Raw genomic sequence first — 15,938 nt, forward strand, 5'->3', positions numbered from 1 at the left:
ATGCAAGTCTGAGCCTGAAAATATGGCTCACGTGAGAAAAATGTATTCACCAGGGGCCTGACATGGCAAGGTCCCAAGAAGCCCTGGCGTCCATCCAAAAAAGCACTTATGCGTATGCTTAAAGCTACAATTCAACCTCAAGTATGTGAGCAGCAGTATTGCCTTTGATTGACACTGAATCAACAAGATGTGAGAGGTGATTAACAAATTCATCGAGTGAAGACAATATTTGGCTGAGGTCTGGACTTCTGTTTTTCAGTTCCTGAATAAGGAAAAAGAAAGTGTTTGTGGTGAATGCAATCTTGTAGGGAATGCCTTCCACACAGGGATTTTTCAGGCAGACATAGTGACACAGTGGCACAAAAGTATGAACATTTTCCTCATGTTAGAACAAAAAAGAAATGTGTTGAATAGATACATTAACACAAACAAATCTAGGTGCTCTGCTCACTGACTGCTGTAGAAATCTTAATGAAGAAAGCTGAATGTGTTCTGTTTGCTTGTGCAGTGCCATTTCCCTACATGGGTAAATTTGCCAGAATTTAGTCTTTTCTTAAGCAGCATTCTCTTTATAATGTACCCTCTTTTTTAATGAATAGACAAAAAGATCATGATAGAAAACTTTTTCCAAGATTTAAATAAAGCACAGTATCCCAAGTCTTTATTCAGGTATGTAAATGAAATGCCTTTACTAATTGAGGTTTGAACATTGTTGAACCTTTTGGAAAATTGACCCATTCATTTAGAAGCTATGCTTTCTGCTTTGGAGTATGTGATTGATGTATAATTCTGCCTTCAGTTCTGGAAGCAGTAAAGTGTGTAAGGGTGGTAATATATGGGAAGAAAGGTGTCAAAAGGAGAATTTATTTTGGAGAGGAGGCATGGAGCAAAGTTGTTTGGAACATATAAGCCCACAAAACAGGTTTCCAAAAGCAAAAAGAAAAGGTAGTGTAATGTAAGGATTTGTATCCATTTCTTTCCATTTTCTGGCCTTTCGAGGCATCCTGCATGATGGCACATACTTCTATGCTCACCAGCAATTTGGAGTTCAGTTGCCATTAAAAGAACAGTGGAATCTGATTTTAACTCCTGGTTTAGATAGCTGCTTCCTAAGTTGGGATTTAAACATTTTAGTCCTACTTTAAACATTTAGATTCCTAATTCTGGGCAGAGAGAGATGCATCAGTTGAGGGCCAGTTTTAAAAACCCTGTTGCTGCCAAGGATAGAACTGTACAACCCTTAAACTTTCAGTTTCTCTGGACTGTCAATAGATGACATTATCATCAGCATAACCTTTATTTTACCCAGATTGGTGTTTTTAGCTTTATAACTGATTATATTGAGAATGCACTTGAGGTTTAAAAGGAAATTTTTAGTCTATTGGGTAATAAGTTCCTTAGGTTTAAATCCAAGCCACAAAATATGTATTTGTGTCAAATTTTGCCTTGCTATGAGAAGCTGTTGAAAATCTGCTCGAGATGCAGTTGGCCAGGTTTACAGTGAAATTATATACATTAAACCTCATCTCTTCATGAATAGTTTGGGTTCAGCATTTTCAGTCTTGAATGTCAACTTGAACTTCACAGACAGAAAGTTCATTCTGCTATTTGCAGCAGAAAGTTCATTTCATTTCACAACAGTTGACATAGATAAAGAGCATATTGTAGGTACAGATGTCAATAATAACCTTGTGTTCTATACGGCTTCTGCCCCAGTTTAACAGCACAGTTTGTTGTTAACCAGTTTCCCTTTTATCCCTCCTAGCTGTAGATTTATTAGCAGAAACACATTGTGCAAATGATGATTTATGATGGAATCATGTTGCCTGAGAAAATGTATTGATTTAGAATGAAGTTGCAGTCCCTCCTACAAGAGCAAAATGATGGGGATGAGAGGGACTTGCCTTCAATTAAGTTAAATTTCTCTGACTGCCTTAACATGCGTTTTCTTTCCTTTCTACAATTTTACATGAAAGAAAAGGTTACATTCAGCATTTTTTTTCTATTTAGTTCCTGTGATCTGCATTCCTCAACATGCTACAATTACTATGATTCTTCTTTGTTCAATACTTTCATCAGTTCAAAGCAGCATGGCATTTACCTTAGTAGCATTTAAAATGAACTAATCAATAGCTAGAAGTTTTCTATTAAGAATGATGAAGAAAGGTTGAGTAGGAGGCAAACAAGGTTATCTACTTTTAATGTATTACCTAATTCTTTTCTATGTTGGAAGGAAGGCATGCCTTCATTTAATTGATTCTGATACACATACATACAATTTAATGTGAATGACCAAGGGTGGACATTAAAAATGCAGTCTATTTTTTACTGCTTTCATTTCTTTTTTAAGTGCCATGTCTTCTCTAGAGAAAATACATTATTGTTGAAAGTGAAGTTTTAAAACAGATTTTAAAGATAGTCAGGCAGCTTTAACATATAAAAAGGGGCAGAAATATATAAGTTTATTGCCCAATCCAATGCTCAGAAAAGTTATCCTATTGCTGAGTGAGCTTTGCTTTTGATGCAGCATGCTTCAGACATCAGTGAATCTTTTAAGTCGTGTTGTAGTTTCATGGAATCCATTTTACCTGATTCTTCCATAGCATGACAAATTTCAAACAGTGATTTAGCTAAGCTTATTGAGATCCCAGAAAGTCTGACATAATTTTGGCCAATTTATTCTGCTCATTGTTTTGCGAAAGGATTCCTCTACCACTGCTTCTTATTCTTTTACTAAGCAATTCCTCTGATACAAAACCATCACTGCTATATCCAAGTTTGTGGCAGTATCAAAATGAGAGTACTATCAATAGCCATGGCTCTGAGTTTTGTCAGAGCTCTTTACGAAGGACCATCTCCTCAGTTCCATCCAGCTTCTTTTCCATCCACAAAACCACATCCTTTGACTGCCTCCAGCTTGCCCAGAAACCGCACTCTCTGCCCTCAGGCTCTCCTCTGTTTGTGAACCTCCACGCCTTCCAGAGGCTTCTCCAGCTCCTCAGATGCCAAAATGAAGTCTGAGCATCTATAAAATGACAGACTGCATGCAACAGCAATAACATCCTGAAACAGCATCTGGGGAACAAATTAACAGACGGGAACCCTCAAATTACAAAGCAACATGGAAGCATTCAGTATACAAATGATGAGAGCTGCAAATGAAGGAGGAAATTTAGTGCTAATAACATCCTACTATCCACCAGGGCCTGATCCAGTTTTCACTGGTTTCTGTTATCTTTAATAAAAGCTGAATCAAGATCAAAAAGGAAGAAAATAACATAGTATACAATGTGGAAGAGTGACCCAACATCAGCATTTGAAATAGTAAAGGGAGTTCATTCTTCTCCTTCTGTTGATACTTTTTTAATGCCTTTTTTTTCTTACATGAAACTGTACCCAGTATACACCTCCCATGCTACGCAGCGCTGTTTTCCCTACCTTTGTCAATATCTGTGATCATGAGCAGAAATGTTCTCCACTTCTCCTTCTGGATTGGAGTCTTGTCCTCACTTTTGTTGCCCATTAAATTCAGAATTAGTTGAAAAACTCTTTATACCTAGAAAGGATATTTTTTTTATCCCTTGTATATAGTACACTGATATTATGATCAGCCACTTTTACACACTTTTGGCATTCACTATCATAGATACACATGAAAAAAAACCAGATTTATTCTTAATATTCCTACCAAAAATGCAATAATTCCATAGTAACTTTGTTCATTGTTACTATCACAATACATTTCACGGTATCACAGATGCTGTGAGTGTTTTGATAAGATTGGAGTTGTAATTCAATCTACAGCGACTCCTGCAACAAGGGTATAGAAGGACATATTTCAGCTGTCCACTTCTCTTTGAATTAGATTCTTGAAAATAGATCTTGCTAAATAAAATTATATGAATCATTTTTCATCTCTTTATCACGTAGAATGGTATCAACTTTAATTATGACTTTGACTGTAATGTGTAAAAATGATAATGTTTCAAGATTTGGTATGTGACTCAAGATAGACTGAAGTATTTGATGGCCTCAAGTATTTACAAGTGGACGTATCCATTCCTTGCTGTTAAATTCCTCAGTGATGATAACTACAGTTCAAATTTCTGCTGCCAGCTTGAACAGCAAAATGTGAGTTCTAATTATTATCCATAACTTTTTATTTTATTTATCATCTGCAGATAATCCTTAGCCTTGTATGAAACTACTATGTCTTACCAACAATAGATGAGAAATAAAAAAATTTAAGAGCAACTCACACTAACATTTTAATCTCAAAGATAAATACTTTTAATCAGATTTGCTTCTGCTCAATAAGACAAAGTGCTAATTCAATACATTATTGATTTAATTACAAATCTAACTAATGTACACATCATATAAATATTTATATACTGCATTAATTCTTATTAAAAGATAAAAGAAACAGAGATGTCACTTTTTGTCCGGAGTAACTTTGGCCAGAATCCAGAAAAGAAATCTGACACTGTTCAAGGTTTCTTTTCCACAGTTCCAAAGAAATTAGTACATCATACTAAGCTCTTGGAGTCAACTACATGGTATTGCAGTTCTTCAATGTATGTCTTCTGCTAAGCACTTGAGTTCTTAGAGCTGATGAGTTTAAAGTTAGGTGAGGACTTAAGCACTCTACAAAATCCAATTCTAAACTTCTTAAGTTTGATAGGATCAGATCCTAATGCTGATACGTAATAGCAAAAGAAGAAAGGGCTTCCCACGAAACCAAAGGAAAATCAACAATAGTTAACAGCAGTGGGTACTTTGAATGAGGAACTGGTGTTTAACCATCAGTATGGGAAATGGCAGCTATTTTTCAGTTGACTAATATAAAAGTGGTACAAACATATAAGCACTGAAGTAACATCCTTTGTTGGGACTAGAGGAGGAAAAATCAATAAAAAGTATTCAAAGGAGAAACTTTCCCTGAGAAAAGTCATCAGATGTAATCTGTCCACTTTCCCAGCTGGGGCACTCTGTAATAGTCTAGAAGCAGCACAAACAGCTTTAATCTTTTCTGGGGGTTTTTATTATTGTAACCTTCTTATCATTAAAACCAAACCATGAAACTCTTGAGTAACAATGAGCAACAGGGAAATGTTCTGGTTTCTGTTTGGTTTCAGAGTTCTCGGCAATGTGTAGCCCCATCACTTACACATAACACTAGCAGAAGACAGGACTGGCTTTCCCAGGCACAGTGTTTGAAAGACCCATCTGAGACAGTCATCTCTTTCTTAGAGCAATGTAAATTTTAAGCCATGTCTTTATATTACTAATATATATATATATATATCTGTAAATACTAGACTATGAGAGAATGTTTGTTCAGCTCTATTTTGTGTCATACAATAGAAAATTCAAGACATGTAAGTAATTGTAAATTTCCCTGGTGCTTGCACTTGTTGGGGAGTCTAGGATTATAAATCTTTGTTGATAATAACAGCAACAATAATAATGAAAACAACTACCACAGCTATTGTGGTCACTCTGCTACAGAACGCAGCAGAGTGGGTGATATATGAGGATGATCTACTGTCAGATACAGGATTCAGCAAGGAATAAAATAAATGTTGATATTTCATTTTTAAAAGTTTATTCGTGATTTTTAAAAACTTGTTTATCATCAAGGTCCAGAGTTTGAACAATATCCTGCATGGCTAAAAACGATGATAGCCCTGAAAGTCATGTTACTTGGAGTGTACTTCCTAAAGATCTTTTCTTCAGATTGTAATAACACTCCAGTGCTCAGAGCATTTGTAGGCAGAAATAAAACAGTCAAATAATGACTTTTTTCTTCTAGAGAATAGCCAGGCACCCCAGGAAATATGAACATTATAAACATTTTGTGTAGCTAGCCAAAATTTTCACTTAAAAGCAGATTTCAAATTCTCTCCCTAAATTTCACCAACAAAAAAAGAAAAAAAAAAAAAAAAAAAAAAAAAAGGAGCTCCTGGAAACAATAAAATGAGATCACAGTGTTTTTATTAAAGAGTAAAACCTTCTTGATAATGATGAAAGCAAAATGTAATGAACTCCACTTGTCCACACTGATGTAGTTAAATTCACTGATCTGCTTCTTAGATATCTAGAAGGCATTTGACCAGGTCAAATAGACCTTCCTTTCTTACACATTGTGAAAACTTGGATTTGACTTTTTTTTTTTTTTTTTTTCCCAAGTAAGGGTATGTGTTTTGGTCAATGGTGGGTTATCATAACATTTTTTCCCTCAGAGGACCACTGGGCAAAAAAATCAATATGTTAGCTTGCTCTTTAATTTCATGCATTTTTCAGGTGGTTCAATAGGAAAGTGTTCATACTTGACGAATCACTGATGCTAGTAGAAAACAAATAGGTCCTCTACACAGGCATTTTTTACTTATTTTTAACCTCTGGTTTGTACTTACTAATTTTACTTTTGTGCCCAGGGAATTTCAATACCGTCTCCATATACTATTAATAAAACTATGCACAAATTCCAAGCACTATTAGAACTAATTAAAAACATTCTTTCTCATTAGACAGATTCCTCTGAAGGTAGGTAGGATTCATCAGAAAAAAATATGGCATAATTTTACGATATTAAATTTTAAATGCAGAAGTACAAACAACATTTTTTTCTATTAAAGTCCTGTCAGACAGACTTTAAAAATGCAATGCAGTCTCCTGTGATCATGAAGAAAGACAGTATAATAAAGTTTTGTAGGATAAAATAAAATTCAGACAGTTAATTTCCTATTTATTTATCTATTTATTTTTGTAATGTGTATTTTATTAATAAAACCAGGACAGATTTTCTCTAGACTCAGGAGATAATCTTGGAATTGGATGGAAGCATCCCACTCCTGTACTACAGGACTGCAGATAAGAACTAACAGTATTTCTGTACTTTTATTTCTCCTTTAGGTGTTGGAAAGTGAGGAAGAAATATACAGAGAGATACCAAAGATATTTGCATTCTTTGTATCCCATATTTCCTAGGAATTGCTGAAAAACTTACCAAAAGCATACTAAATTCTGGAAAATTGCCTTTTTCATCATTCCTTGAAGGAAAGCTTACAGCTGAAATCTTGATAACGCAGAAGAACTGCTTGCAGTCTTAGTACTGCCTAATACAATCCATCCTTTTCTGAATGGGTAGAGAAGGAACCACCACCCTCCCAAGGGCTCTTGTCTCCGAAACAGATTAGTCAGACCGTCTGGCAGCTATTTGACCCCTCCTAGGTCTGGAGAAAGCAGTTATCTTTAGAGGACGATGTATAATGTTGCAACAACACCTGGTGCAATTCTGTGGTGTGGCTCACCGTCATCTTACCCTTCTCCCTCCCCAGTACATTGTCCAAGCTGGGCAAGATGTGTATAGGCACAACTGAGATGCATGTGCCAAATATTCATTCTCTTCCAGTAACAACTGAGTGAAAAACTGCATTTCAGCCCTGGAAAATTTATCCTTTTGGATTTTCTCCATCTACTGTTTAATTAAAAAAATAGTTCCTGATTGGGGCAGGTGCAATTTTAATTAGTTGTTTAAATGTTTCTTCATCTGGCTTTTCATTTTCAGAGTTCTTTCTTTTTTGTCTTACTTAATGTGTTTGCAAGTTGAGAATTCATTAGATGAACAGAGGGACATATGGTAGGTGGATTGCTGTGGAAATGTCTAGAATGGGTTACAAGTACTAGTTTACTTTTGTTATATTCAGTCTTCCTACACTGCCTTAATTTAGGAAGAAACAAACTTGCTGCAACTGCTGCATCCAAAGAAGCACAGCCTGCATGTTGAGGGAGGTGATCCTGCCCCTCTACTCTGCATTGATGAGACCTCACCTGGAGTACTGCGTTCAGATGTGGAGTTCTCAGTGCAGGAGAAACATGGATCTGTTGGAGAGCATCCAGAGGAGGGCCATAAAAATGATCTAAGGAATGGAACATCTCTCCTATGAAGACAGGCTGAGAGTGCTGGGTCTGTTCAGTCTGGAGAGGAGAAGGCTCCAGGAAAAGTTTGTAACAATAAGGTGAGGCGCTGGCACAAGATGCCCAGAGAGATGCCCCATCTTTGAAGACACTCAAGGTCAGGCTGGACAGGGCTCAGAGCATCCTGATCTACCCGTGGTGTCCCTGTTCATTGCAAGGGAGTTGGACTAGTTGCCCTTAAGGGGTATCTTTCAACTCAAATGATTCTATGATTCTATGATTCTAAACCAGTACATTTAATAGGCTCTGGCATGCACGACTGAATACTTAACACAATTTTATTATGAAATTAAGCATAAGCTACTTCGCACAATTTAGTTCATGTCAAGTAGCATGCAAAGAACAGGAAGATTTGTTCTAATTTTGGCCTTTCTTCCATGTGGGGACTAAAAGAAGGAAAAGAAAGTAACTATAAAAGAAATTAAATATCCTTTTCCACCAAAGTCAGTTATGAAAACTAGAAGAAAAGAAAGAAAACAGTTGGCTTTAAATTTCAAGCATTTCAAACAGATCAAGATTTCGCATTCATTTACTCTTTGTCAATAACTGTTCAGGAGTGAGCATCCTGAGAGAGATCTGTATCTTTCTGCAGTGGCTCCGCAGATGTTCAGCCCTGGGAAACATGAGCTTCTGCAAAGCACAGCTGCTCCAACCACCTTGTGCCAGATTTTGTTAAAGCTATAGCATTCACATCATCTTCTTTTAAGTCAAGAAGGGAAGAAACAATCCTAAATCATTGTGGCATCTCCAATATTTCTTACTTAAAGCATGATTGTGCTCATTTGGTGGGAGAGTTCCAGCATATTATCATCTATCTAAAAGTTTATTTTTTTAGCCTAAACCTGTTCTTGTTATCCTGTCTGTAGTCAGTTATCATCTTCAGATTTGTCTCTATCCAAAAGTAGCTGTTCTTTATTTCTGATGCCCTGTGATGCTATATGCACAGCAGGTATTTCTCTCGGTAAATCTGTTCATCAGCTCGGGTAGGGTGTAAGAACACACCCCTCCTTTTTGGGGTGTGAAAAAGTAATTATTTTCTGCTTGCATCTGAATGAGCGCCATGGAGTATTTCAAGCATGATAGTCACTTTCAGTCCACAAGATATGACCAAACTGTACTATGGTTGTAACCATGCCAGCAGTATCATTCTTCACCAAAGCTAAATGATACACAGTAAAAATAACAAGGGAATGTTCCAGTGTGGAATGACCTCTCCTGGATGCCATGCAGTATTTAAAATGGCACAAAACACTTACATGTATGCATCTGATCTGCTCCCAAAGTGCAACACGGGCTCTTGTCAGAAACAGCGTTACTTCCTGATACTTTATATATATATATATATATATATATATATCCAGACTGCATAATCAGAATGTCATACTATTTAACTGTCTCTATCTCTACAATTCTTGAGATCTCAGATATTCAGGGCATCTGACCAGTGTTTTTCACTTCTGATAAAACATGCTCTTCCGCAACTACTGAGAGCCAAGATAGATGCTTTATTCAACATTTGATCTGAGCAGCATGAGCCTTTACCCAAAACAAATCTCAATTCAAGCCTCTTAAAGATGTAATTTCTCTCTGCCACATACTGAAGGAGGCTGCCTTCATTAGATCTTTGTCACCTTCAACCCCAAACAGCCGCAATGACTGCTCACAGGCAGGCTATGGTGTTTGGAATGAGAGAGAGGACACACAATAAACGTGAGGGTTAAGTACCAACTGCCAGAATGCTGCAAAGTAGCATATTATATTGGTTGAATTGTATTAATTATAACTTTAATTGATATTTTTATGTCTTTGATTGCCTTCTGACTGGGGAGAGCAAAGAGAAGACAGATGCAAGCACAGAGTCCATAATGGACTGTGCTTTGTAATAATAGTGCTCTATTTACAATCATGAGAAACTTAAACTTCCATTAAAATAAACAGGGATTTTCTTTCTACCAGAAACAAAGTGTAGGATCTACCTTTAACTTGAAAAACACTAATTGAGCTCAAGGAACTATATTTAATGCTGATGGTATTTACCGCCTTGCTCTTTTCCCTCTTCCTCCCTTCACCCCCTGGGTTCTGTGGCTCCATTAAAACCTCTCCTGATTTGCAACAGGATGAGAGAAAAGTTTATATCCTACATATTTTTTCAAGCCATGCACAGGAACCGTAATGCAGCAGTGCAGAGGCACTCCAACTAATATACTAATTGGATGCAGATGTGTTCTGCCTCTTGGAAAAATAAGACCAACTGGATGATCAACAAGAGCCAAATGGGTAATTTCTTTTTAAACAAATTGGTTTTATTAACTTAAAACTGCCCATAATCCAACTAGTCTGGCAGAGTTTGGATACTATGAAACCACAAGCTGTGTGCGATACCTGTTATTATCTCATACTACTTTTGGCTGTGATGTTGCCATTCTGAGAACTGGGCTAACATGTACTACTGAAGTCTCCCTTAAATAAAGGGCATGTGTGAGCATTGCCCCAGGAGCTGGCCAGGAAATGAGCAGTGATTCAGGCTGAATTCTTTTCTTGCTCTCTATTTTCTCCACCAGGAACACATTTCTGTGCTCCGTCTGCAAAACTCCCCCTCCCTCCCACCTTTGATGAGCAAAGCAGGGCACTGTCCAGTGGAAGGAAACCATGCCAGCCTTGCCCTTAGTGGAGAGGAAGGGTTGCGGTAATCACTTTTGACATTACTTGCAATGTTATCATCCACTGAGACATGGACTAACAATGCTGACATTTTAAAAGTTACCATGGGGTCTTTCATCTAAGGGAGATTACAGCCAGGCAGCAGAGTCTTATATATCTCACACCATTGACAGTGATGGAATGTCAGCAGAAGTTGAAGAACCACAAAGCCAAAAGAATCCCACTGAACATGAATCCCTTGACACTACTTAACAATTTTGGCTTCCCTGAGTGGCAGATGACTAAATAAAGGGCCAAAACCTGCACACTTTTTTTTCTTTGAAGACCTGCATCTCTTTATTATCCCTCACAGTTATGTGAAAACAAATAATCCATCCTGTCTGACTTGACTAGAGACAGGAAGAAAAACAGTTGGTATTCTCAGCACTTTTTGGAAACAAGAGGTTGGTTGAGCCTACAGCATCAGGATCTATGCAGTGAAGGCTACCAGTGTCACAGCACCACGTCTCTCTACTTTAACCCCCCTGCCATGACTTGATTTCTGAGTCCCACTCTTTGGGCAACGGTTAGTGGATTAGTAGGCAGAAAGAGATTTTAATTTCAGGAAGGGTGATTGCAGGCTACTGGATGACATCTAGAAATTACACTGAGAGGTCCCTGTTTTCTAGTTCCACAACAGCATCGCTTTTTTTAAGACAAAAAGTGTACTTTAAGAGATAAATACACTATCAATGAAGCCTAGATGTGCATTCTAGTCTTGGAGAGCAACAAAAAAATAATAGTAATGTTATCATTCCTATCAGTGAAAACAGCGAAAGTTTTAAAAAAAGAAAAAAGCTATGCTACCATGAAAGAGAGAAGTCATAGGAATCAGGAGAAAGCAGAAGAAAATAAGCAGACAACAACAGCAACAAAAATGTTTGATGTTTCCTGTTACTCATTTGAGAGAATACAATATATTTATAAGTGCTTGTCTTACAAGGAGAGCCTTGTACCAAACAGTGGGATATGAGCAGCAGATTTGAATAATTACATTTGAGATGATTGCCAGTTCAGATTATGTGAGATTACAAACAGTTCAGACATTACTTCTTTTGTTTTTAATTTTAGAAATGTGCTAACTGAGAACTGCATACGGAGTAAATAACAATCTCGTGAGACCTGTGGGAAAGATGTTTATTTGAATCAATTAAAGAACAGAAGTTAAACATTAAAAAAAAAAAAAGAAAGAAAAAAAAAAAAAGAAAAAGAAAAAAAAAAGAAAAAAAAGAAAAAGAAAAAAAAAAGAAGAAGAAAGAAGAAAGAAGAATTGTAAAGTTACATATATATGTTCAAAAATAACAGATGAAACATTTTAGCATTTAACAGAAGAACAAGTGGCAGCCAGGTTGGGATACTCAAGTCACAACAGATTCAGGAGCAGACAGAGTTCTCATGTAAAAACTCATCATCACAGACTTCAGCCATGTCACAGATCTGCACGCTCTGTGCTAGGCAGTGCTAACAGGGACCCAGAGGCTCCTGAGCTTCAATCTTCAGCCTTCCGGTAAATAACTTTTGTAAAAAAATGATTTTTTTTTTTTTTTTTTGCTAGAAGCTGGACCTGGTCTTGTTTATCTAACAGCTGATTACAACATCCATATAGAAACATATTGAGGTGAAGCTTGAAAATATGACCTGCAAACACAGATAATAGATGCACATCTGCAACTTTGAAAATGACTGTGAAGCAAAGCAAAATTTCCAGTTACTACATTTTGAGAAACATATTCAAGTCAGTCTTTTTCAAACTTCTCAATAAATAATAATAATAATAATAATAGTAATAATAATAATGATAAGCAGTTGCAATAAGTGGTCTAGATAGTAAAATGTTCCTTATTTGTTTGGTTCCCCAGATTTTTTATCCTCATGGAACTGTGTGTAAACACTCATGTGGGGCATTCTGTGGGTTGTGAGCAGGGTCCCTTTTTTGACTCTCGTACAGGACTGAAGTGATGGTCACTCAAGAGCAGTAACTCTAGATAGTTTTTCTGGTTTTCTGTTTTAATTGTAGGTGTAGACTGGAAGAACCTGTGAGAACTGTATCATAGGTTTCATTTTCCAAAGGTTTGTAGCAGTTATTTTGGCACCCAACATGCCTGGGTTATGTTCTTTTGGCTCCACTGTGTTGGTTAGGCTCCTTGGTAGAGTGCACACATTCGCAAGATCATTTGCACAATCAAACCACAGAAAGATTTCATTTGCAAGTGATCTTTGGAGGTCACCTCAAACAGCTCTCTTCTCTAAGACAGTCTAATTTAAGTGCTAACAATTAGTTATAACTTTGTCCTTCAGTAAAGGTGATATTTTAGGCCTTGGAGTATTACAACCCAAGCAGTGGTTCCCAAACTCTCTGTTCTCAGAGAATGTTGCGTGCTTGCATTATCAATGTTTTACTATATATAGTTGAGATTAACATAATCCTTCAAATTACTGCATGAATCAGCTACAGTTCATGTATTGTGGCTCTGCAGACCATTAGTTATGTGGGGAAGAATATTTGGCAACTTTGTTTTAAAATGTATAGAAGGAACTATAGGTTGAGTACATAGCTTCAGTCTAAATAAACATTTTCTCTTGTTTGTCATAGTAATAATTGTGTTCTAGACATTTCTTTAAAGATCATTATTAGAGATTCACATTAGACCTACACACAATTACAGAACCCATATCAAATGAGACACAGATCCATTAAGATCTTTGGCAGAAACATTTCAAAGTGGGCAATTTCTTAGGTAGGATTTATTTTTACAGCTTTTGTTCCACAGCATCATATTTAAAAGCTGAAATGATTTTTAAAAAATGTTGTTGGAGGATTTTCCTTCTCAACCGGTAATATCTTCGGTACCTGATTTTCATTTCTGCACTTAAAGGTTAATATCACCATTCTCTTTATGCACTACTCTATGCTATTTTTGTTTATGCTCCAGAAGACTTCTCTGGCAATATTTCTGCAGACTGTTATACAACTCTGACACTCCGGGCTCCAGCTAGTCAAATACTTCATTTCTGTCCTGACTATATTTGTCTGTGGCTTAGAGGAATATTGGCTAACAGAGCCGTGGAATGGTAGATATTGTCCCAGATTTGGATGAACCTTCAGGAAATCAGCTCTGGGAAGGATCACAGTGCAAAAAGTGAACAGTGTTTGTTTATCTTGATTTCATACAAAATATCAAGATAATACAAAGACATGCGCTAAAGTACAGCAAAATAATGAATATAAACCAAAAGTTGCTACCCTGCTGGGCTGGGAACAGTTGGCTGGCTTTGTTAGTCTTGCTGGAGAAAGCACTGGTGTGTTTGGTTAATAGCTTTGCCCTGGGATCTGCTGGAGCTAGTGCACATCCATCTGGCACAAGACATGGAGCTGCATGACACCTCTGGCCTCATGAGCTGTGCAAACACACAGCAGTTTGCACTGATGACGAAGGTGGCTCTGGAAGGGCTGCAGTGCTGGGCAGCTGCTCTGCACACATGCAGCAGTGCTGCAGGGACAGGTGAGTGCTGCTCCTCCCACAGGCTGGGGAACCTCCAGGTACATGGAATGACTAAGTCCCTGGGTACAAAAGCAACATTTGTCAATTTACTTTGGAGCAATACTCAACTTGTGAGTTCGAGTATGCAATAGCATATACTAAAATAGCCACATAGAAATACAGGCGTATAAAACATAAGGTGAGCTTATTAATGCTTGGAGAAGGAAAATCTGAGCTTTCTGAACTTCCTTAAAAGCTTCAAGAGCATTTGCAAAGGGCCCATCCTAGAGGAGATCACCTGCATTAGAACTTGGTAGCAGTAGCTCAGTCAGACATAGTCACTGTGAACACTTGACCTTCTTTTAGATTTTTGAGTGGTGCCAGAATCAAAGATTAGTTCAGGTTTTATCCACAATTTTCACTACCTGTGTCCTATGGTAACCTTTTCAAAATCTCTAGAGAACAGCAGAGATATAAATCAAGATACCTTGTGAGAAATACAAAGGCATAACTCTGTACTATTATATGAAAACACTGTAGTATAAGAAAACAAACAAACAAAAAAGCCAAAAAAACAAGCAAATCTTGTTAAAGCAGATGACAGACTCACAAAATCACAGAATGGCTCAGGTTGGAAGGGACCTCAAAGATCATGAATCTTCAACCCCCCTGCCACCAACCTCCCCATTTAATACTAGATCAGGCTGCCCGGTGCCCCATCCAACCTGGCCTCGAACACCTCTAGGAATGGAGCATCTACAACCTCTCTGGGCAGCCTGTTCCAGCACCTCACCACTCTCATAGTAAAGAACTTCCTCCTGACATCCAACCTAAATCTTCCCTCCCTCAACTTAAAACCAGGTGACATAGAAACACAGCAGTTTTACTCAAGAACTGGAAATATGTGAAACCAGTACTCTCCTTTCAGTATGGTCTTAATTAGTTCTGAATAATTTGCGGGATTGTAGAAATCATCTGGAAAGGCATCCTAGGTGACACTAAATGATGGCTATTCCCTACTTCTTTTCCAATGTTAGAAAACAAAACAAACAAACAAAAACAAAACAAAAAAACATCAACAGCAGTAAGCACTCAATACCTGGATTTCCACATTGTACAATGATGACTTGAAATAGGAGATGTGGCGTTAAAACTGTTACACTTTTGATGCTCAAAGTCACATGCAGTGATGAGACTGGCATAACCTGCGACAGTTATTTGAAGACTGGCTGTTGCTGTCATCTCTACAGACATACTTTCTACTTTACCATTATTTCTGTACAAAGTAGGGAGAAAAGTGCATGCTAATGGCAGGAACTTTCAGCAAATGTAAGCTTTCCTCCTTTATATTCTTTTCAGAGGATGATGCACTTGGCTGCCCCTGGAAAATTAATGACTCATGGTTTCCAAGGCCTTTGTCACTGTTCCTATTTTAACAAAAGCAAGATGGACAATCGGTAGTAAGTTATGCAGAAGATTTAGCCATTTTCTCTATTTCAGAAGTTAGCTTCAAGACAGGTGTGAGAGTTATGGATTTACCCACTCTCTAGAACTGCTTGATTTTGGGGGTGAATTATTAGTAGCTTGAAGGCTGCGTGCAGTCTGTCTGGTGCAAATTGCTCTATCTAACCGACCATTTCCAACGTGACGTGCTCCCCCACATCTACGTGAGCTGGATGTCCTAGTTGGTCATTTCACAACAATTTACAGGAATGAATAAACTTTGTGACTTCGTGAGTGTTAACCTAAGCTTTATAAATGGGAAATGTTTCT

Source organism: Phasianus colchicus, chromosome 2, assembly GCF_987193195.1.
Source record: "Phasianus colchicus chromosome 2, bPhaCol1.hap1.1, whole genome shotgun sequence".
In the NCBI taxonomy this organism is placed as follows: domain Eukaryota; kingdom Metazoa; phylum Chordata; class Aves; order Galliformes; family Phasianidae; genus Phasianus; species Phasianus colchicus.